At 38.5% G+C, this 25436-nt stretch overlaps 1 protein-coding gene across 4 annotated transcripts in view; it reads right to left on the bottom strand.

Moving 5' to 3' along the window:
- The window catches only part of FANCC (FA complementation group C), a 264563-nt gene that overhangs the window by 221341 nt on the left and 17786 nt on the right, over window positions 1–25436 (bottom strand). For 3 of the 4 annotated variants that reach the window (XM_058695498.1, XM_058695504.1, XM_058695505.1), the window contains exon 2: window positions 18211–18271. The exons of the other annotated variant lie outside the window; for it this stretch is intronic. The gene's annotated coding sequence lies outside the window, so the exon portion shown is untranslated. The remainder of the gene's footprint in view (window positions 1–18210; window positions 18272–25436) is intronic. 4 annotated transcript variants of the gene reach the window in all.

Here is a 25436-nt window from a genome sequence, read left to right as displayed (position 1 = left end):
GCATTAACACCGATAAGTTAACTTAAAGCTTATGATCATGCTAAAATTCATAAATCATTCCTCTCTACAAAACTCATATAAACCCCCAATATTCATAAATTCTCTGTTCTTTCAAATTAAATTTTTTTTTCATTTTAACCTTAACTGTAGGATATTCCATATTTCAGAATGGAGCCTGAACATGCCTGAAGGTTAGGCCTGCTAAGACACTGCTCCCAGAAAACTAGTCTTCATGTGTACCCAGTCTTGCAGTAAACTCTGAAGAATGTCTGGGGATTGCTGTTCATCAGTTACTCCAACCGCCTGAGTGGGCAGGCATATTACTGGGTTCCAGAGCACTAACACTCAAGCAAGGGGTGGGGAGGATGGCCAAAAATGTATAAAACCTCATGAGAACAGCTGGGGGTGGGGGCAGCGCTTCTCATGCATGGTAGATCCACCATTTGGGAAACTCTGGGGGAACTGAGAAATCTACATATCTGTCTGGGATCAAGTATGCTCTATCTTGATCCACAGGTTTCCAAAATCTTTCACCATTAAGGAAACTGAACATCTCCCAAGTATATCTTTGTGTCACCCAATACACACACTAATCCACAGATCCTGGAAGCTTAATTAATCCCTAGAAAGATAAATGACTTACTTTGGGTTCCCTCAAAGCAGATGTTGAGAAAAAGATTTCAGTAGAGGTCATTTATTTGGAAGGTGACAACTGTTAGGGAAGTAGAGAAGTGATGGAAGAAAAAGGGAGCTAATAAAGAAAGAGTTATTAAGCCAACACCAGGGTGGGTAACTTGGGCTCAGTCTAAGAGCATTCTGTGGGAAATGGTACCAAACACACTCCTTAGAAACAAAATATATGGTAAAACTGCAGAAAACTAAAGGCAAAGAAGAAATCCTAAAAGCAGGAAGTTTCAATATTCTGGATGAAACTGGTGACCTACAATTCTACACACAGCAAAAATATTTTTTAAGGATAAAGATGCAATGGAGACATTATCAGGTAGATTTTAAAAGTGGGAAAGTTCACTCCTGCAAAGAAAATTCTGAGGAATGTTCTTTAGGTAGAAGGAAAATTACCCCAGGAGGAAGGCAGAAGGCAGAAGATGTAACAAAGAAGAAAGCAATCATGTATACAATGTAGAAAACTGACAACAGCAATAGCACATAAGCTAGCAGGTGAATTGCTATAAAGTGTTTATATGGTCTGAGAGAAAAGGAAAGGTAAACTTTGGTAAATTACACATGCATGCTGCAATTTCTAGGATAACCATGAAAGAGAACATAGCATAGGGGTGCCTGGGTGGCTCAGTTGATTAAGCGTCCTACTTTGGCTGAGGTCATGATCTCACAGTTCGTGGGTTCAAGCTCCATGTGGGGCTCTGTGCTGACAGCCCAGAGCCTGGAGCCTGCTTCAGATGCTGTGTTTTCCTCTCTCTATGCCCCTACCCTGCTCTCACTCTTGTCTCTCAAAAATAAACATTTAAAAAATTAAAAATAAAAAAGAGAGTATATAATTTTGAAACTAAGAAATAAACTATGGAATGGCTTTTTAAAATCATCAAAAGATACAAGAAAGGAAAGAAAATGAAACGTAGAATAGTTGGAGTTAAAGAAAAAAGGAAATAAAAAGCACGCTTAAATCCAATGGTATCACCAGTCATATTAAATACAAATAGACTAACGGAGAGATGCTTGGGTGGCTCAGTCGGTTGGGCTCCCTCTTCAGCTCAGGTCATGATCTCACAGTTTGTGGGTTCATGCCCCATGTTGGGCTCTGTGCTGACAGCTCAGAGCCTGAAGCCTGCTTCAGATTCTGTGACTTCCCCTTTCTCTGCCCCTCCCCTGCTCACACTCTGTCTCAATCTCTCTCAAAAATAAACATTTAAAACTATTAATAAAAAAATTAACTCAAAATGGATCAAAACCTTAATATAAGGACAAAAACTATAAAACTCTTAGAAGAAAACATAGGGGAAAAGCTGCACGACACTGGATTTGGCAAACAATTTTCTTAGCTCTAACATCAAATATACAGGGAACAAAACAAAAAGAAACTGGACTTCATAGAAATTAAAAACGTTTGTGCATCAAAGGACACTATGTAGTGAAAAAACAAACATAATGAGAAAAATATTTGGAAATAATGTATCTGATGAGTTAATAACCAGAATATATTTTTTAAAACTCCTATGACTCAAGCAACAACAATAAACAATTTAAAAATAGGTAAAGGTCTTGAATAGTTATAACCCCAACAAGATATACAAATGGCAAATAAGCACATGAAAAATGCTCAGCAACACTAATCATTAGAGAAATGAAAATCAAACCCACAACGAGATACTACTGCACACCCATTAGGACGGCTACCATCAAAACAAATAAAACAAAAAATAACAAGTGCTGGCAGTTTTACAGAAATTGGAACCTGTAGGCACTGCTGGAGGTAATGTAAAATGGTGCAGCCACTGTGGAAACTGGAAATACCTCTGAATGTATATCCAAAAGAACTGAAAGCAGGGACTGAAACATGTACACCCATGCTCACAGCAGCATTATTCACAAAACCCAAAAGGTGGAAACAATACAAATGTCCATCAACGAATGAACTGACACACATAGTGAACACACACACACACGAAAATTATTCAGTTTTAAAAAGAAATGAAATTCTGATTCATGCTACCACAGGGATGGACCTTGAAGATAAGATATGCTAAGTGAAATAAACCAGACACAAAAGGACAAGTATATTATGATTCCACTTCTTAGAGGTAGCTAGAATAGTCAAATTCATACAGTAGAATGGTGGTTGCCAGGGGCTGGGCAGGGGGATGAGGTAAAGAAGAGCTGTTATTTAATGGGTTCAGTTTCACTAGGGGAAGATGAAAGTTTCTGAAAATGGATGGTAGTGATGGTTATATAGCAATGTGAATGTACCTAATACCACTGAAAGGTACACTTAAAAATGATTAAAATGGTAACTTCTGTGTTTATGTATATTTTATAATAATATTTTAAAATTAATCAGTTAGGTATCCATTTCAAGAAGGGTTTTTTTTTGATTGTTTGTTTTTTCAGGGGCACCTGGGTGACTCAGTTGGTTAGCCTACGACTTCAGTTCAGGTCATGATCTCAAGGTTCGTGTGTTTGGGGCCTGCCTCGGGCTCGACCTGAAGCAGAGCCTAGAGCTTGCTTCAGATTCTGTTGTCTCCCTCTCTCTCTGACCCTCCCCTGCTCACACTCTGTCCCTCTCTCAAAATTAAATAAACATTTAAAAAAAAAGCCAAGTCATATAAAATTCTGCCATTAAAATCAACTCAATGTTACATAACATCATTACTACAGAAGCATGGAGCATCCATTTACTGAACTAAGAGGTATCAAAGTGATTCTAAATGATGAATGACAGTGCTTTACATTACTATTCATGCTTTATGGCTGCACCCAAGATGAAACATCCAAAAGAGCATGCTATAAACTCTTAATTTTATTTTTTTAAATTTACATCCAAATTAGTTAGCATCTAGAACAACAATGATTTCAGGAGTAGATTCCTTAGTGCCCCTCACGCATTTAGCCCATCCCCTCCTCCCAAACCCTCCTGTAACCTTCAGTTTGTTCTCCATATTTATGAGTCTCTTCTGTTTTGTCCCCCTCCCTGTTTTTATATTATTTTGTTTCCCTTCCTTAGGTTCATCTGTTTTGTCTCTTAAAGTCCTCATATGAGTGAAGTCATATGATTTTTGTCTTTCTCTGACTAATTTCATTTAGCATAATACCCTCCAGTTCCATCCACGCAGTTGCAAATGGCAAGATTTCATTCTTTTTGATTGCCGAGTCATACTCCATTGTATATATATACCACATCTTCTTTGTCCATTCATCCATCGATGGACATTTGGGCTCTTTCCATACTTTGGCTATTGTTGATAGTGCTGCGATAAACATGGGGGTGCATGTCTCCCTTCAAAACAGCACACCTGGGGCGCCTGGGTGGCGCAGTCGGTTAAGCGTCCGACTTCAGCCAGGTCACGATCTCGCGGTCCGTGAGTTCGAGCCCCGCGTCAGGCTCTGGGCTGATGGCTCGGAGCCTGGAGCCTGTTTCCGATTCTGTGTCTCCCTCTCTCTCTGCCCCTCCCCCGTTCATGCTCTGTCTCTCTCTGTCCCAAAAATAAAATAAAAAATGTTGAAAAAAAAATTTAAAAAAAAAAAAAAAAAACAGCACACCTGTATCCTGTGGATAAATGCCTAGTAGTGCAATTGCTGGGTCCTAGGGTACTTCTATTTTTAGTTTTTTTAAGGAACCTCCATACTGTTTTCCAGAGTGGCTGCACCAGCTTGCATTCCCACCAACAATGCAAAAGAGATCCTCTTTCTCCCCATCCTCGCCAACATCTGTTGTTGCCTGAGTTGTTCATGTTAGCCATTTTGACAGGTATAAGATGGTATCTCATTGTGGTTTTGATTTGTACTTCCCTGATGATGACTGATGTGGAGCATTTTCTCATGTGGACAAGTGTCTGCTCATGTCTTTTGCCCATTTCTTCGCTGGATTATTTGTTTTTTGGGTGTTGAGTTTGATAAGTTCTTGGTAGATTTTGGAAACTAACCCTTTATCTGATATGTCATTTGCAAATATCTTCTCCCATTCTGTCGGTTGCCTTTTAGTTTTGCTGATTGTTTCCTTCGCTGTGCAGAAGCTTTTTATTTTGATGAGGTCCCAGTAGTTTATTTTTGCTTTTGTTTCCCTTGCCTCCGGAGACGTGTTGAGTAAGAAGTTGCTGCGGCCAAGATCAAAGAGGTTTTTGCCTGCTTTCTCCTCGAGGATTTTAATGGCTTCTTGTCGTACACTTAGGTCTTTCATCCATTTTGAGTTTATTTTTGTGTATGGTGTAAGAAAGAGGTCCAGGATCATTCTTCTGCATGTCGCTGTCCAGTTTTTCCAGCACCACTTGCTGAAGAGACTGTCTTTATTCCATTGGATATTCTTTCCTGCTTTGTCAAAGATTAGTTGGCCATAACTTTTGGGTCCATTTCTGGGTTCTCTATTCTGTTCCATTAATCTGAGTGTCTGTTCTTGTGCCAGTACCACACTGTCTTGATGATTACAGCTTTGCAGTATAGCTTGAAGTCTGGGATTGTGATGCCTCCTGCTTTGGTTTTCTTTGTCAAGATTGCTTTGGCTATTTGGGGTCTTTCCTGATTCCATATCAATTTTAGGATTATTTGTTCTAGCTCTGTGAAGAATGCTGGTGTTATTTTGATAGGGATTGCACTGAATATGTAGATTGCTTTGGGTAGTATCAACATTTTAACAATATTTGTTCTTCCTATCCAGGAGCATGGAATCTTTTTACCAATTTTTTGTGTCGTCTTCAATTTCTTTCATAAGATTTCTTTTTTTTTGTTGTTAAAAAAATTTTTTTAACGTTTATTTATTTTTGAGACAGACACAGAGCATGAACGGGGAGGGGCAGAGAGAGAGGGAGACACAGAATCGGAAGCAGGCTCCAGGCTCTGAGCCATCAGCCCAGAGCCCGACGCGGGGCTCGAACTCATGGACGGCGAGATCGTGACCTGAGCTGAAGTCGGACGCTTAACCGACTGAGCCACCCAGGCGCCCCTTTCATAAGCTTTCTGTGGCTTTCAGTGTATAGATTTTTCACCTCTTTGGTTAGATTTGGTTATATTCCTAGGTTATATTATGGTTTTTGGTGCAATTGTAAGTGGGATCGATTCCTTGATTTCTCTTTCTGTGGCTTCATTCTTGGTGTATAGGAATGCAACTGATTTCTGTGCATCGATTTTATATCCTGCAACTTTGCTGAATTCATGAATCAGTTCTAGCAGTTTTTTGGTGGAATCTTTTAGGTTTTCCATATAGAGTATCATGTCATCTGCAAAGAGTGAAAGTTTGACCTCCTCCTCGCCAACATGGATGCCTTTTACTTCTTTGTGTTGTCTGATTGCAGAGGCTAAGACTTCCAATACTATGTTGGATAACAGTGGCGAGAGTGGACATCCCTGTCTTGTTCCTGACCTTAGGGGGAAAGCTCTCAGTTTTTCCCCATTGAGGATGATATTAGCATTGGGTCGTTCATATATGGCTTTTATGATCTCAAGGTATGGTCCTTCTATCCCTACCTTCTTGAGGGTTTTTATCAAGAAAGGATGCTGTATTTTGTCAAATGCTTTCTCTGCATCTATTGAGAGGATCATATGGTTCTTGTCCTTTCTTTTATTGATGCATGTTATAAACCTAAGTTTATTTACTTTGAGAGAGAGAGCAAGTGAGCAGGGAAGGGGCAGACAGAGAGGGAGAGAGAAGGAATCCCAAGCAGCTCCATACTGTCAGTGCATGGGGCTGGAACTCACAAACTGTTCAACTGAAATCAACAATCAGATGCTTAACCGACTGAGCCACCCAGGCACCCCCACTCAGGCATTCTTAAAACTCCACTTCATTAATATATCACAAGTGATGAACATGTCAGTTAGCAACTTCTAATATTAGACTACTTCACTAGAGTTATGGACATCACACATAGCTTACTCATGTTCTTCATCACTGTCTTTGTCTCCACCTTTGTCATCTGTGCGGAGCACATTTCCAGACTATAACATCTTCATCTTCTAGAATGCAAAAGGAAAATTGTCCCTAGCACTATGATGGATTGATGCTTCACATTAAATCTGTGTTACACAAAGAAAATCAAATCATGTCTTAAAATAATGAAATCAAACTGTACTCACATTAAAATTTATTTCAGGAACTGACAGTACCTTCAATACTGGATATTTTGGATCTGTTATCCAGCCCTGACTTTCTACAGAAAGATATTTACATAAAGAATAATGAAATTCTTCATATCCTCAGAGCACAAATGAATCACCTACCCAACTTCCACATTCTCCCACTCACTTGAGCAATTTTCACACTGGTTAGGGTACTCACTGAAACAGGTTCACCAACTTGATGACTATCATGGACTCACTCTCATTTTAGTTCACAACCACAACTTAATTAGACATCCTAGTCTTCAATTTACCCAAAACTTTACTGTTCACACCAAGAACCAACATTTCCTTAGATCTTAATGTTATTTCTTCTCTTTCATCAAAGGACTAGCAGTTGGCTTTATGAAACCATGAAAAAAATGCTTTATCGTTTCATAAGAACTAATGTATAAGCTCTGATTATGTGTATACAGCAAAGGTACCCCGACAGGCAGACTCTGAGGGGTATGGTAGGCTTACTGACTATCTCAATGTTCCATGCCCCCAAATCTGTCTTATCATACCTACTACTCAAATATGAGACTTAGCAAAATCACAACTTAGTGTATGTCATCAATTTTTTAGATCAATTGCAAACCGTCAAAACCGCACGAGGTAAATCTGAAAATATCAAGAGTCTGCTGTATATTAAAACCTCTCTATATTAATTCCTATTTAAAATGATACAACAATAAAAATATACTGATTTAATGTATGAGGAGGCTTCATTTCTAGGAAAATAACAAAGAGCCAGATGTCCTCTGGATGACAAAGACGGCTTTGGTAAAGTAAGTAGAAAAGAAAATCACATTTGAAAGAACTATTTGGGCTCCTGGGTGGCTCAGGTGGTTAAGCATTCAACTCTTGATTTCGGCTCAGGTCACAATCTCACCGTTCACAGGTTTGACCCAGTGACAGGCTCTGCTCTGACAGCACAAAGCCTGTTGGGATTCTCTCTCCCTCTCTCTCTGCTCCTCCCCCCCATCTCAAAAATAAATACATAAACGTAAGAAAAAAAGAATATCAAATGTGAATACTGGCATTCACATTCAAGACATTCACAACTGGACTCAGATTGGCTGGCTCTCATTCACAGAATATCTGATAGTATGGTATATCACAAATATTTCAAAATTGTAATTAAGTTTAAAGAAAATTCATGGCTTTAGTGGTGGAGCGGAGAAATGTCTCATGATTCTAGTCAATCCTCTGGAAAACATTCCTGAAACCCCTTTCATCTCAAATAATAAAATTAGTCGTATCAGTGAACTTAAACCATAAACTAAAGCTGCAGTATAAGAAGCATTCTATGGCACAGGACACTCAGCAGAGCACTTAACCTAAACTTGGGGTGTCAAGCAAGGTTTATAGGGAAAGAGACCTGAACCATATACAGGTGTTCAAACAGTAGGTAGAATGTTCCAAGCAGAGGGAAGAGCATTTGTAAAAGACTGAGGTAAGAGGACCTGTCTTCAGACAAAGCATAGATTAATAAGACATAATGCAGTTGTTTTACAGTCTTGCCAAAATCAGAGATTGCTCCCTTCTCTGGGAGACGCCTACACTGACTTCTTTTTTAATAATGAAAACAAACATTTTAGGGCATCTCAAGATAGAGACCAGCAGAAGGACTACTCTATTAATGCTTTTGTACTATGACCTCACCATTTTTATCCCTCTACTGGTGACATTCATTCCTTTGTTCCTTCCTTCTTTTCTTCCCAAGACTTTCAGGAATCCCATTCTCTTGGGCGAGAAATAATGTACCTTTCCTACAGTCAACCTCTTTTGGCCTGTTTGAAAACCTGCTTCACAAGTAGCAGATGGTTAACTCTTTTATTACTTCTGGGGAAAAATGACAGGCTGTGGTGACATCTAATCACCTCCATTACTTTATCTCAGTCATGATCAGCAGATAGATTCTCTATAGTTTGTAATAAAAACAGCATATCAAGCATAACTTCTAGATGGAGACTTCTCAGAGGAATCTGTCAACCATTACAACTACCTGCTGCAATATGCATGATTTATCTTTAGGAAGAAGGGTGCACAGATCTGACAGGGGCTTACTAAGGGACAATAGATCACAATAAAATTGCATGAATGGTGTTAGAGGGACTTCAGACTATAAAAGCAATTTTTTTTTTAACTTGAAAGAGAGAGAGGGAGAGAGAGATTGCGAGCAAGGGAGAGGAGCAGAGAGAGAAAGAGAGAGAGAGAGAGAGAGAGAGAGAGAGAGAGAGAGAGAGAGAGAATCCGAAGCAGACCCTAACCTCAGCATGGAGCCTGATGAGGGACTCCATCCCACGACCCTGGGATCATGACCTGGGCTGAAATCAAGAGTTTGACATTCAACAGAGCCACCCAAGTGCCTGAAAAGCAAATCTAATCAAGGTTGTCACCTTGCTCAGGTAAGCAGATGAATTTGAAAGGACCTTATAAGATGTGGTAAGGACCTTGGATTTTCCTGTAAGAGCAATAGAAATGCTCCTATAAGAGCAACTGAAGAATGTTTAGCACCAAAGTGATATAATCAGATTTGTGTTTTAGAAAGATCACACAGAAGCAGTGTAGAAAATGGGCTAGAAGGGGAAACAGAAAGACCTATCTTCTAGTTACCCAAGGCCTAGTTGAATGGCATGAAAAAATGGAGAAAAGTGCCTAGATATGAGAGACGCTTATAAAAACATTTTTTAAATGTTTATTTATTTTTGAGAGGGAGAGACAGAGTGCAAGCGGGAGAGGGGCAGAGAGAGAGGGAGACCCAGAATCCGAAGCAGGCTCCAGGCTCTGAGCTGTCCACACTGAGCCCAATGTGGGGCTTGAATTCACGGACCACGAGATCATGACCTGAGTTGAAGTCGGACACTTAACCGACTGAGCCACCCAGGCACCCCAAGAAACACTTAAGATGTAGGGTAATGCGATATTTAGTGTCCGACTGAACACAGCAAAAAAAGTATACGGAGGAATTAAGGATGGTGCTCAGGTTTCTGATTAGAGAACTAGGTGTACAGTACCATCATGCACTGAAGGAGGGAACAGAGGAGTAAGGATTTGCTTGGAAAGAAAGATGAGTTCAGTTTAGGACATATTGAGTACAAGATACTTGGGACCTCCAAACGAAAATGTCCAACAAGCAATGGGCTATAGGAGACAGATCTGAGCTAAAGACATAGATGTGGGAACCATCCACACATAGAAAGTAATGAAAGCCATGGAAATGGATGACATAATCCAGGGATGATAAGAAAAAAAGACTAGGCAAAGAACAATAGGGATGTAAGAACTACGGAGGGTTTAATTGACCTGTAGACACTTAATTGAAGAAACAAGGAGGGGAGAGGGGGTTAATCATGGCAGTATTATGTTAAGGAGCAAAGTCTTAGACCCCGAGAGAACTCACGCTAGTTCTCCCGGGAAAAATTAGCAGACATGTGGTAGAGAACAGGAGGGGCGCCCACCCACTCTGTTCTTGGCTCTAGTTTCCAGGTTCAGTCTGCCACCTTTACAGTGACTACAGTCATCCAAAATAAATAAAAATCAGTAAAAATGAACTGGCAAATCGTTGTTCTAGTTTTCTTTTACTTAGTAGATTCAAAACTGATACCATCTGTGCAGTGTACGCTACTTAAATACAGGAATCATTCTTGTACCACTAATGCAATCCAAAACTGTATCAGGACAGCACAGACATAGTAATATCAGATGTAGTTTTAAGTTCTATAAAACAAAATGATTCTACATTTTGGATCCAGGTTTTAAAAGTACTATAGTATATGTGGTTTTGTGTAAGATTCTAAACTATAGTCAAGTTCTTAAACTAGTTTTTTTCTACTCAGGTGCTGACAGGAAAAAATATAGTTTTAGTCTGACCTTACAGGCACACACCATTTACCCTACTTTTAACTTGATTTAAACCTTAAGGGTACTCTTGCAAAACAACAAAAATGTGCAGAACTGAGGTCAATTAATAACTAGTTTCTAAAATCTACTGAAGTTTTTGCTGGACAATATCAAAATTCCCAAAATTTGTAATGAGCTGTAATAAAGCTTGAAGTTTTTCCAGTTTTAACTAGGATTTCCCCAAAGAAGAAAAAAATGTTATTTTAAGAAATTCTGATTCATCTGTGTATCTCTTTAAATGCTTCACTAACAATTATTCTATTGCTAGACATGTTACATATAATAAATAACAATATTCCAGCCACATTTTAAAAATAAAAAAAAAGTAAAAACTTATGCAGTTCAGTACTAAAGTTGTTAGCTATATTTAATTGTCTTCTGAGTACAAAACCTTGTTTTCCAAGCCCCAGAATAGGTTCTTTCCCGTAGTCAATATTTAACCTTTCTTCAAATAAAAGTTAACAGTATAGCTCTATTTATCACCAACATAAAACATCTCTATATGCTGAAAACTTATCTGCTTCTGAAAGCCTTTCCATTTTTCTCTATCAGCCATTCACAATGCATCTCCTAGTACAGTTTCTCCCTCACATGTTGGTTTACCTTTGCTGACATATTTTTCTTACACTTCCTACGTGGTGTGCTCCTCTCTCCCACAATGCATCCTGAACTCCTAGAGGTAGGGACTTATCAGTCTTCTTTTTGTAAGACTGCATTCAAAAACCATTTGATATTAGTGGCTAGCTTATTCTATGGTCTCTCAAACACAAGGAATCAAATACTTTGTTTTGTATTAAACAATTCTCAGGTGGAGTATTTACCTCCACCTTCCTCACCTTACCCTCCCTGTCCCGAGCCAATGAAAAATCAGATTAGATTCAAGCAGAAGGAAAATCAGATTAGCATAAGGCTGATTTAAAAAAGAGAAGTCCAGGGGCGCCTGGGTGGTTCCATCTGCTAAATGTCCAAGTTGGGCTCAGGTCATGATCTCGCAGTTCATGAGTTTGAGCCCCGCATTGCGCTCTGTGCTGACAGCTCAGAGCCTGGAGCCTGCTTTGAATTCTGTGTCTCCCTCTCTCTCTGCTCCTCCCCAGCTCATGCTCTGTGTCTGTCTCAAAGATAAATAAACATTAAAAAATTTTTTTTAATAAATAAAATAGAGAAGTCTAAAGAATCACAAAGGGGAAGATAAGAAAAAATGATCAAAGAAAAATGGCTAAAAGGAAAATTTGAGCCAAAGATAATAAAAGGGAATAAAATAATAATAAGGCAATAATACCAGACGATGACCAAGAAAAAGAAGCCTGTAAGAAATAAATTCAATCTCTCCCTTAAGTAGATCGCTAAACCACAGCTCACAGGACAACTAACAACTTTTAAATCCCAGGCCAGGGATGTGTGGTTATCCCACCCTGGTACTTGTTATGCCAAGTATTACTGCTGACTTGGGGTGCTCCGGAGTCAACCGAGAGGACCACCATCATTTCTGTTCCCTGCCAAGAAACACATCAGTGACTGGGGGCTGGAGGGAGAGCCAGTGGCAAAGACAGCACAGCAGCAGGCCAAGGACTGCACAAAACAAGTCTGGTATTGAGGTTAAAATTAAATGAAATGGAAGAGAAATAAAGACAAGGGAGGATGAGAAGAACAAACACAGCATCAGACTGAGTTCTTTCTATATGCAGGGAAAAGCAAACATCTGGAATTATTTGGTGCTGAGTGCCACCAAATTTAAGACTTTGTTCCTGTCTTGCAATTGTTTCTCACTAACCCCAAAGAAAAAACAGACCTAGAGGCTAAAATGGAGAAGAGTAGTTAAAGTGGGTATAACAATAACCATTTAAAAAACAAAATACATTTTTCAAGTAACAGAGCAGTTAACTACAAAATGACTATTCCTGACCGACTTAGAGAGATGTTCATCCTAACTTCCTAAGTCAAATGAGGAAGCTGCAGACAAATATGTATAATACATGATATGTGTCTGTATAAGCAGGGGAAAATGATTCCAAAATAAGTGCTGGTATAATGAGTGATTCTTCTCCTTTAAAAAAAAAAAAGTCTCTCTGTTTTCAATGTAATTAAAATAAAAACAACAATGATCCCTTAAAATAAAAGGATAAATATCCCTTTCTAGGTCATTCAGTCTTACCTGGAGTTAAATGTGTTCGGAATTTACAAAGAACCCCTTTTATAAAGAACACAGCTTTGAGAGAGCTATTTCCCACCCAGTGGGGAGATGGGGCCCCTGGCCAAGTCCAGCTGCATTATGGTGGAAAAAACACAAGCTGTGAAGACCAACGGAAAGGTTTGAATCCAGCATCTCTGTTTACTAGTTGGTGACCCAGGGCAAATTATATGAAATTTCTGAATGCTGCCTTCACTTGGCTTCAGAAATGAAATAATACCTACCTCACAGGGTTGTTCTGAGGATTCTCAAGAACAGCTCCCACAAACAACATGGACTGGTAGAATGGGGTACCATGGAGAATTAAGAGGCTTCTGACCATTATTTTACTTACTATCTCATGAAACAATCTGTTCCAAACAATGCCAGATCATTTGCAGCTTTCACTGACCTACCCTTGGCCTAGGACTCCTCAGACTAACCAGTGCTCACAGCAAATCAGCCTGGTTACTGATGCTTCCTGTTTATCACTTCCAGGAGAAAAACAGGAAAACAGGTATCAGAGAACAAATGTGTGCTTATCCAAGTTCTTTGTCCTATGGATATATAAGCAAACCCATTAGAGATAGAAAACATCTCTTTTAAAGGCACATACTGCAGAAAAGTGACCAAATGAATAGCATGATAATCGCAGATACTGTTATAGACTCTGCTTGACACATAGACTCGGCATTCGGCTTTAGCCGAATTTGCACTGCAACTATTGTTCATTTCTTAGTGTTGTTTTAAAATTTTTCAGAAGCCCATCAAAAATCTTAGTAGTCAGAAGTATGCCTTGAACCTGGAAAAGCTCAGAACCACCAAGACAGAAAATAAAGAAGAGAGAATTGTTGTGAAGCAACAATCTAGAAAAGTGCTGCCCAGCAAGACTGTATGCAATGATGGTAATATTCTATCCATGTCTATGTTATCCACTAAGATAGCCACTAGCCACATGTGGCTACTGAACACATGAAATGTGGCAGGTACAAGTGAAGAAATGAATTTTTTATTTTATTTTATTCCAATGAATTTAAATTTACAGAAGCAAATGTGGCTACTGACTATGATACTGGAAGGCACAGATCCAGAACCCTGGTTTAATAACTTATGCTAATTCAAAAAGGGTGGTATGGGGATGAGTTAGCTAAGTAAAAAGCAAACAGACAAAAAAAGTATCCAGCAAATCACCAAAAATCAACAGAAACAGAAACCCAGTGCCATGTTAATATTCTCCTGCTCCACACAGAGTTCACCTTGATAAAGCTGAGGTCCTCATCTGATCCCAAACTGCCTTACGCTGCTCAGGCTACCATAACAAAAACAGCGTGGCAACACTGTTTATTTTCTTAGTTTTAGAAGCTGGCAAGCTCATGATCAAGGTTCTGGATGACTCGGTTCCTGGTGAGGTTCCTCTTCCTGGCTTGTGGATGGGTACCGTCTCTGTATGCTCACATGACCTCTTGTTTGTGCACATGCAGAGAAAGAGATCTCCCTTCCCCTTCCATTAAAGCACTAATCCAGATTCTGACCCCACCCTTATGACCTCATTTAAGCTTAATTACTGCCTCTAAAGGCCTGATCTCCAAACACAGTCACATCAGGGCTTCAACATATGAATCGGCAGGGAATAGATGGAGGCAAAATTCAGTCTGTAGCATAACCTTCCACTCACCCATAATTACCTTTTTTATCATGAGTTCTAATATTCCGTGGAATATATTTCTCACCCTGAATTCATAATCTTCTAGAAGGTTATTAGTCGTTTGCCTGTACTTACCACACCACCAGTTTACACCTGTGCAGGACTCTAACCCTGCCATCAGACACCTTTGCAATTTACCAAGGTTAAAACTTAACTTGGACCCTCCAAATGGCTTAACTCCTAAAATGACTGTGCAAAAAAGAATTAACACAGCAGGCCTAAAACTCATCTCCTCAGAAAGGAGTGTTTGTAACACTGGCACTCGGCTAGACTCTGGGAACTTGGATACTGAAAGAGTTCCCACCTCCCTAACTATTAAGAGGGACTCACAGTGCCTAAGCTGTACAGACAATGTGATCTTTGCTGAACATCTACTTTCCTACTAAGGGTCTGGAATTTGGTACCTGCTAGGCAGAGGATGACTATGTGATCAGCCCCCAGTAAGAACCTTGGGCACTGATTCTCTCTAATGAGCTTCCCTGAGGGATGACATTATACACGTTGTCACAATTCTGCTGGAGGAAATATGTCCTGTCTGACTACAAAGGGAAAAGACTCTTTAGAAGCTTGTGCCTGGTTTCCTCTGGACTTCATCCCATCCATCTTCTCCCATCGCTGATCTTGCTTGGTGTCCTTTCCCTGTAATCAATCATAATCATGAGGACAACTGAATTCTATGAAGTCTTCCTAGTCAATCATCAAAGCTGGAGTAGTCTGGAAGACCTCTAACACTTCAATCAATGCACTTTCTTAACTCACATCACCAAACATCTATCCCTACTAAAAGAACTCCATATACCTATATTTTAATCTTCCCAGGTTCCACTCCAACCCATAATTCTTTCAGCCCTGGCCTTATCCAGTCCATTTTCTACAATTATCACAATCAGGCTAAGATGATCATCACCTCTCTATATATCAGGGCTTCTATAACTGGGGTGAATATTCTCTAAGAGATAGGGGCGGGGTTTTTTTCTTAATATAAAACTGTTTGTTTCCTAAATCTTTTAGTAAAAATAGTGTTCCCAAGCACTTCTCCATGTTCAGCCTCATTTTACTTGATCTTTCTACAAGGGAAGAAGCTACAGAGCACTCTATCTGCCTGTAAACTTCTTCCTCCAAATACCCATAAATGTTAGTGATCCAGGGGGTTCCATCTTCTGGCCTCTTTCATCTCACTTTCCACAAACCATTCCATTTACTTTCATAACATGAGCTTCTACCAATGATCCATCCACCTTTAAGTTCAGCTCTATCACCTGTCCTAAGCCCCAGAATCTTACTTCCAACCACTTAGAGGACAAATAGATCTATGGAGCCTACCAATCACTCAGACTGATAATCTTCTTAACATGTGTGTTCAAAAAGATCATCTAGGTCTGTTTGCTTTACAGTTCAATTGATATGTCTACAGCTACTATATCACAGCAATCCTAAGTTCTAGAAGACTCTGAATTCTTTCTTTAACATGTCTTTTTGGTATTACAGCCTACCCTGTTCTTATTTAGTAGTTCACTATTATAGTAGAGCCTGGTGCAAAGCTATGCACAAACCAGATATTTAATAAATATTCATTCAATAAATTAATATCATCATCCATCTATCAGACCTGCAGCAAACAGAATGGAACACCTTGCTGGTAGCATGGCTGCATATAGAAATGTCACTACCGGTAATCCCAATTTATTAGTTATATATGAATCAGAATTTTCAAAACACAGTTTGGAATAACAAGCAAGCCATTTTAGGGAGAAAATATATACAGAAAACATATATTTAAGAAAAAAGAGAGGTGTTTGCTGGAGGAACGTCCAGATATAGATGGCCAGACTAATAAACACAGGTTTCAATCCTTCCTGAAACCCTATAAAGATGACAATAAAGAAATTTACTTTTCTTTTTCTTTCTTTCTTTCTTTCTTTCTTTCTTTCTTTCTTTCTTTCTTTCTTTCTTTTTTTTAAGGCATAAACTTACATGGATGAAGAAAATAGAAAAGGAGAAAACAGTAATAGAATGCACAAGCTAGAAAGCAGATAGACAAGTGGTGACTGACTTAATAGACTGGAAAAAACAGAATCCCAGAGGGACAACAAGAAAGCTAAAACCAGCTCATTGTACACCCCATTTTATACTGCTGGACCACTAACAAGATCAGGAAATAAAGAAATCTGGGACATCTGGAAATAGGGATGAAGGACACCAAAAATAAAGTCAACTGGTTTGAAGTCTATCTAAGAGGCAGTTAGATATCCACATTTCCACATCATTCCAACTCTTGGCAGTCCAGCCCCAACCTGACCAAAAAGAGGTGATTTATTTTCTGGAGATGATAAAACGTAGGGTCTCTGGACCAGGAGTCAATAGCCACAGTTGAGAGCAGAGCTACAATTCAACAAATGGGGGCAGTGAATGGGGTGGGGTAGAGGTACAGGGTTAGGAATTACATAAAAACATGTAAACTGGGATACTGAATGCTGAAATCTGCCCCCTCCCCAAATTTCCTACCCCACTCAATCTGACTTACAGTTGACAAGCAACTCTGATATGCCTACTGATATGTGAGAGTTCCCCAAAACTTGGCCAAACCTGACCATCTCAATGGGAATCTAAGTCAGTTAAGTGTCTCCCATGCACTCAGAATGAGATTTTTAGTTCCCTGTTGCAAATATAAGCATACAACCAAGGACTGATTACCAGACATCTGAAGAAACCTCTAACATAAAAGAGGAAACCAAAATATACAGATAAAAAGCAACATGGAAGTCACAAGGGGGGGTGGGGAGAAGGAAAAAGACTTTAAAATCTTTTTCCAAAAGTCTTAACGTTAACATTTTCAGAATACAAAAGAAATAACACTATACCCATGACATAAGGACAGAATATTAACAAAAGAACATTCAGAGAATGATTCTGGAAATTAAACATACCATAGTAGAAATGAAAAACTCAATAGAAAAAAAAGAATTTAGGGGAGCCTGGGTGGCTCAGGCGGTTAAGTGTCTGGCTTCGGCCAAGTCATGATCTCCCGGTTCATGAGTTCGAGCCCTGCGTCAGGCTCTGTGCTAACAGTTCAGAGCCTGGAGCCAGCTTCAGATTCTATGTCTCCCTCTCTCTCTGCCCCCTCTGCCCCCACTGGCACGCATGCATATGCGCGCGCTCTCTCTCAAAAAAATGAATACACATTAAAAAAAAATTTGTTAAAAGAAAAGAAAGAATTTAAATTTGAAAAAATTTCCCATAAGTAGAGCAAAAAGACAATGTGAGAGAAAACAGAAAAGACAATGTGAGAGAAAGATAAGAAAATCAGAGGATCAGTCCTGGAGATCAAATTCCACACAAAGGAGCTCCAAAGAAAATGGAGGAGAGGATACAGTGAAAACAAATTTTCTCAGAACTAAAAGACAAGAGTCTCCAGATTTAAAGGGCAAACCAAGTACCTAATACATTGGATGAAAGGAACATCATAGCACACCATAGCACACCACATAAAATTGTAAAAACATTGGAAGGTAAATGGAAATGCAACAATGCCTTCACAATTTTGAAGGAAAATTGTTTCCAACATGGAATTCTATATTCATCAAACTATCAATCAAGTGTGACTAGAATAATGATACATTCAGTAGGCAGTGACCAGTAAATAACTCACCTTTCACACACCATTTAAGAAGATACTAGAGGATATCCACCACCAAAAGCAGGGAATAAACCTAGAAAGAGAAACAAGAAGATGTGGTATCAGAGAAAGGATAGAAGAATAGATGATAATAAAGGAAAATCCTAGAATTACTGAGAAAAGTTTTAAAACAGGAAAAGAAGCTTTTGTATCTGCCCAGATTTCCTTCCCAAAATGCAGAATTTTATGTAAATGCTGAAAGAATTCAAAGAAACCTCCACAAACTCTTAAATTAAAAAGAAAAAAAAAGGAAAGAAAAAAGAAAGGAGGAGACAAAAGCAACAGCAATCATTGAGGTATACACCAGTCTTCTACACTGATAGAAAAAGCCAGTTCTTCTGATCAGCTCTGCGCTTCCAGTTACCAACTTTAGGTTACAACACGGTATTTGACAACGGTTGGCTTCAATTCTTCAGATGAGAAAATGTTTAACAAAAATTGAAGAACTAATGTAAATAAGGGAGAGTCAACTGTCTCCTCTTGATAAAAATGTTGCCTCTTTTTAATCAAGGACTAAGGATAGTTTAGCAATAATCATTTAACTGTTCTATTACCCAAATTAGAGGCTTCCTCAACAGTCCAGTAGAGTAATTCAGTAAAGGCAAATGGAATTTTAAAACGCAGTCATCAATAAATAAGCAAACAAAAGCAAAACAATCACACACACTCCCAGAACTATTTGACCCAGTTCATTCAAAGAGCTTCCAGTGGACTCTTGTATACTCTTAAATTTGACACAAAAAAATCATACCAGATTTCATAAGAAATCAAAGCACAGAACGTAGCTCTAGAAAATACTGTATTGCTCAACTGATACCCCACCAGTAACCACACTTAAGTGGAAAATAAGGAGAAAAACAAATTAGAGCAGTGCAGATTTTGAAAACTTGTCCTACCGCAGTCTAGCTGAAAGACAAGACCACAAGAAACATGCTCAAAATCATTTAGAATAAAATTCTTCCCTTAAATACAGCATTCTAAATTGTCAAACTGATATAATTCTAAAATACCAACTCCTTTTACTTTTTTTAATTGACTAAGGCAATTGGATTCCATTAACAGCTAATTTTTGCCAAACTTAATTCTAACAAACTAATTTAAGAGACCTTAAATAAAGAATAAAATACTTATACCGTATTTTTGCATTCCTACAATTTAAAAGCAATAGGATCAAGTTTTTTCAGGGTGTGAATAAACATGCCACACTTCAGGTTAAAAACATATTCTATTCCAAAATTAGGAGTGAAAATAAAGCTCAAAAAGAAATGACTTCCCAGCCTTGAATTCAGTGGCATTAATATTAATGACAATCCCACTCATTTCAAAGGCATGTCCCAGAGTGTTTATATTATGAAAAATGGCTCTGGAATGTCATCTTCAGTAAATTTTAAATTGTTTAATCTGAGGTTTTGCTAGATTTGTAACAGCTGCACTTGTGTTTACAACTATAATAAGATCTTTACAGCATGGCACTCCTTTACAGATTTTTTAGATCTGGTTGGTACAAACATGTTGTACTGATCAATGGAAATGAGTTTGGTATCTCTCTATAGCTACAAATTTAGTCAGAATAAAGTTTTGTTTTGGATTAACATTGTACAACAAATGCATCATAGACCTTAAGAAGTTTTATGGTATTGGTTACAGAAGGATAGGACAGAAACTTCCATTCATATACAAACATTTAGAAAATGACTCAATTTGTGTTTGTGGAATTCAAATTTTGTTTGGGGAGAAAATATGCATATCAAATACACTGTGGATCTAATTTACTTGCTGGCATTCACAGTGTCTCAGGGCAAGTTACCAAGCAGAAACTGGTTGGGCAGTATTCAAAAAACTACATTTCTTCTAATACCTTTATTTACACAGTAGAAAGATGCAACAAAAAAAGTCTGCCAAAGACTTGGCTCAAGAATATTCCAATAGGGAGCATCAGCAATCCTTGGCCATGGGGCTGCCGATGCAATGAGAAGAGCACCAGACCAGAGTCAGTTTCTGGGGGTAATGATCAACAGCTTTGCCACTAACCTCAGTTTCCTTCTCTGTAAACATTTCAAAGAGAAGTTATTATTGAAGGTGAATGTTTTCTGCTAAAATAAGTTCAGTATGGGTAACCAGAAATGCTCGGCTCCTTTAGAAACTGAAAAGGTTATCATGCTGTAATAACTAAGACATATTCAAAAATCACAAAAACAGAAGTAACCCCAGAAGTTCTTCAGCACTATCCTCTTTTTGGGTCATCTCTCAGGAACTTCTAATCCTGGTCCAAATTAATTTTTTTGAGAAGCCTCCACTCTATTTTTCTTCTTTTTTTAATGCTTCTCTTACCTTGGCACATGTGGTTACTATCAGAATCAAATACAATCTGTATGAGAATAATTTGGAAAGTGCAGAACACACTGAACAGGGCTTATGACCAAAGTACTACTACAAATGAACCAAGAAACCAAAAGAAATTAAAAAAAAATCCATGCTTATAAAATCAATTAATTTTTTTAAAAGCCAATAGGACAAAAGCTCTGATTTCTGAAGGATATATAGCATATTATTGTTCAGGAATAATAAAGTTTCTACAGTATGAACCTTGAACTTACCAGAGAACAAAGATTATTGTAGCAATTTCCACAATAAGTATGATAAATTTGTTCAGAATTACCCATTTTCCCCCCTAGGTATTACTTTGACAACTGAATGCATTTCAAAATGATTCAAGTGTTACTAAATTACTTCAGACAAAGGTCATGAATTAAAATAACCAGAATGGGTAAGTTAAATGAGTAAAGCAATCAGATGGGCTTGAGGCTACTGGAAGACAAGAGCACCATCCAAAGAAGATAGCCAGAACTTAGCTCCTACCAGCTGCTGCCAAGAGAAGTCAGATGTAGTTGCCAGACTGCCTTAATAGAAACCCAGAAAATACGGATTTTTAAAGGTGAAATTGCTTAGGGTTTAAATGTTTGTAAATGACTCAAAAAAATCTTAAACATCAAGCAAGCCACACAAAACTTAAATGCAAAGTAGATATGCTCTCTGCCTTATCATCTCCACCATGTTTTATATGGATTTACTTAAAATACCATTACAAGGTAGACATGAACTTTGGTGACTTTTTTTTTATTATTATTATTTTTATGAGCAGCATGTGCAAGAGAGGCAGAGGGAGAGAGAGAAAATCTCAAGCAGGCTCCATGCTCAGCACAGGACTTGACATGGAGCTCGATCCCACCACCTGGATCATGACCTGAGATGAAATCAAGAGTAAGATGCTAAACTTACAGAGCCACCCAGGCACCCCTGGTGACTTTTTTTTAATGCTTCAATCATACTATGACTTATGTTAATATATTCCACAAGGTTCGCTTTTTTTTTCCTTGAAGTAAAATTGGTATGTAATGTTATATTAGCTTCAGGTATACAACATGATTTGCTATTTGTATACACTACAAAGTGATCACCACAGTAAGTCTGGCTACCATCCAGCACCATAAAATTGCCCTGTTCACCCATTTCATCCACCCCACTACCGTCTTCCCCTCTAATAACCACCAATTTTCCATATCTATGAGGTTTTTATTTCATTTTTTTGGATTCCATATATAAATGGAATCATGTACTTGTCTTTCTCTGACTGACTTATTTCACTTAGCATAATACCCTCAGATCCATCGATGTTGCTGCAAATGGCACAATTTCATTCTTTTTTATGGCCAAGTAGTATTCCATTGTATATATACCACATATTCTTTATTCATTTACCTATTGAATATTTTAATTGTTTCCATATTTTGACTACTGTAAATAAGAACTACAATGAACACAGGGGTACAATATATTTCTGATAGTGTTTTCATTTTCTTCAGGTAATAGATCATATGGCAGTTCTATTTCCAATTTTGTAAGGAACTTCCATACTATTTTCCTTAGTGGATGCACCAATGTACATTCCCAACAGCAGTGCATAAGGGTTCTCTTTCTCCACATCCTCAAAAACTTTTTTTGATAATAGCCATTCTAACAAGTGTGAAATAATATATCACTGTGGTTTTGATCTGCATTTCACTGATTAGTGATGTAGAACATCTTTTCACGTGCCTGCTGGTCTTCTTTGGAAATATGTCTATTCAGATACTCTACCCATTTTTTAATCAGAATGTATGGCTTTTTTGCTATTGACTTGCTTGAGTTATTTATTTTCAATGTTATCCCCTTATGAGATGGATGATTTGCAAATATTTTCTCCCATTCAGTAGACTGTCTTTTCATTTTGTTGATGGTTTTCTTTGCTGTGCAGAAGCTCTTTTAGTTTGATGTAGTCCCATTTGTTTATTTTTGTTTTTGAAATCAAATCCAAAAATTAAATGTTAAGACCAATGTCAAGGAGCTTACCACGTATGTTTTCTTCTAGGAGTTTTATGGTTTCAGATCTTACATTCAAGTCTTTAAACTATTTTGAGTTCATTTTTATGTATGGTACAGGATAGGGATCTAGTTTCATTCTTTTGCATGTGGCTGTCCATTTCCAAAACCATTTATTGAAAAGACTTACCCAGTTGCAACTCTTGGCTCCTTTTCAGAAATTAATTCACCATATATGTGTAAGTTTATATTCTATCCCATCAATGACTGATTTCATGCTAATAACATACTGTTTTAATTACTATAGCTTTGTAGTATAGTTTGAAATCAGAAAGCATGATACCTCTAACTTTGTTCTTCTAAGATTGATTTAGCTATTCAGGGTCTTTTGAGGCCCATACACATCTTTAAATTATTTGTTCTATTTCTGTGAAAAATGCCATGGAAATTTTGATAGGGACTGCACTAAATCTGTAGATTACTTTGGGTTGTATGAACACTTTTAACAATATTAATTCTTCCAATCCATGATCATGGAATATCTTCCCATTATTTGTATGTTCTTCAATTTCTTTCATTGATATCTTACAGTCTACATTGTACAGATATTTCACCTTATTGAATTTTTTCATAGGTATTTCTTTTATTTGCAATTGTAAATGGGATTTCTTCTCTTTCTGCTACTTCATTATTAGTGTATAGAAACAACAGATTTCTGCATTTTAATTTTGTATTGTGAAATTTTACTGAATTCATTTACTGGTTCTAACAGTTTTTTTGGTGAACCTTTAGGGTTTTCTATACAGTGTCACAGCACCTGCAAACAGTGACATTTTACTTAACTCCTTTCCAACTTAGATGTCTTTTAGTTCTTTTTCTTGCCTAATTGCTGTGGCTATGACTTCTATTCTATGTTGAATAAAAGTGGCAAGAGTGGGAATCTTTGTCTTTGTTCCTATCTTAGAGGAAAAACTTTCAGCTTTTCACTGTTGAGTATGACGTTAGCTGTGAGTTTGTCATATACGGCATTATTTATGTTGAGGTACATAACCACCCTCTATTCCCACTTTGTTGAGAGTTTATCATAAATGGACGTTGAATTTTGTCAAGTCCTTTTTCTGCATGTATTGAAACGATTATCTGATTTTTATACTTCATTTTGTTAACACGGTGTATCACATTGATTGACTTATGGCCACTGAACCACACTTGCACCCCTGGAATAAAGCTCCTTTGATCATGGTGTATGATCCTTTTTCAATTTGGTTTGCTAACATTTGTTCAGAATTTTTAATGTAAGTTCATCACAAATATTAACCTAGGATTTTCTTTTCATCTTGTTTTTGTCTGGTTTTAATATCAATGTAATGATGGCCTTATAAAATGAGTTTGGTCCTATTTCCACCAGAACTAAGCACTCTATGATCAGTAGACTTGGTGCATGTTGGCAGTGGGGGCTGTGTTGGTCCTCTGGGGCAGAGGCCAGCTGCACTGGCTCACACAGTCAGACTTGCCCTAGCAGGGTGCAGGGGGGTGGGGTTTGGTGTAAGAGGCTGCAGCCTCCACTGGGGGCACTATGTTGCTCACTGAAGTCCACCTGCGCTGGTGCAGGAAGGGAAGATGGCATCACCCCACTCTCTTATCCCTAGGGAGGGTAGCTTGCACCTGCCACTGTTCAGGGAGTCCAGACAAGCAAATGATCTCTCCTTCTGTGTCCCAGACTTCCATCAGAACCCTGCCCTCAACCCTTCTGTGCCTGAGCCACCGACACACACACAGCCACAGCTCTCCTGTGTTTTATCTCTGGTGTGCAGCCAGGATTCAAAACTCCAAATCTTAAAGGAGTTAAAGGCAGACTGCTGCCCCCCTCCAGAAGAGAGCCTTGCAGCACTGTGCTTAGCACCATTCTGTCCCAGAAAAGTAGTCACACAGCCACAGAGCTGCCTGGAGTTTACGGTGAATGACAACAGAAAGCTGCAACCAGATTATCTGCCCTCTACATGTGCCTCTGTCCCTTGCTGTTGAACGGCTGCTCAAAGGTACCAGCTGGGTCTTTAATCATTGGAGAAGCAATACACCCTCTTCCAAATGCACTCTGGGAAGGGGAACATTCTCTCCCAGTGCAACCCAGGGGACCCCAACACCACGCTATCTGCTGTCCACTCCCAGGGCCCTGCCCTTCTCCCGAGAAGCACAGCTGCCCACCCAGATTGACTTCAGCTAATGGTACAGACTTTCAAAACCTCCAAATTTGAGCTCCACCATTTGCAAAAACTTGTGATAGTTCCTCCTGATTCCCCAGTCAATGGTTTTGGGGGAGTGCTTCTCTTGTGTGAACCCAACATCCTGCTCTCTTCCCCCCTCTTCCTTTTCCTCTCCACAAAAAAGGCTCCCTCCCTTCTGCAGTACTGAGGCTTTTCTCTCTCCCAATTCAAGTTTCCATACCTGTACCTGCCAAGTTTTCTCCCTCAAAACATGCAGATTGTTCTCTTAATCCTTCAATCAACTTCCTAGATGTTCAAAATGATTTGATGTTGATCTAGCTATTTTCAATGGACGAGGCAAGCCCAGGGTCCCCCTATTACTCCACCATCTAACTCCTCCCCTCATGAGATTGGAAACATTTTTCCAAATCTTCAATTTTTTGAGTCTGAGAAGGACAGGTATTAAATCTACTCTGAATATTTGGTAATTCACCAGTGAAGCTATCTGGTCCTGGGCCTTTGTTGGGGGTGCTTCGTTTAGAGATTCAATCTCCTTACTAATAATAAATTTATTCAGATTTTTTATTTTTTCATGATTCAGTCCTGGAAAATTATGTTGCTAGGAATTTATCCATT

The sequence above is a fragment of the Neofelis nebulosa genome, chromosome 12, assembly GCF_028018385.1.
Source record: "Neofelis nebulosa isolate mNeoNeb1 chromosome 12, mNeoNeb1.pri, whole genome shotgun sequence".
Taxonomy (NCBI): domain Eukaryota; kingdom Metazoa; phylum Chordata; class Mammalia; order Carnivora; family Felidae; genus Neofelis; species Neofelis nebulosa.
Note: the sequence above shows the minus strand (reverse complement) of the source record. Positions and strands in the feature narration are given on the sequence as shown.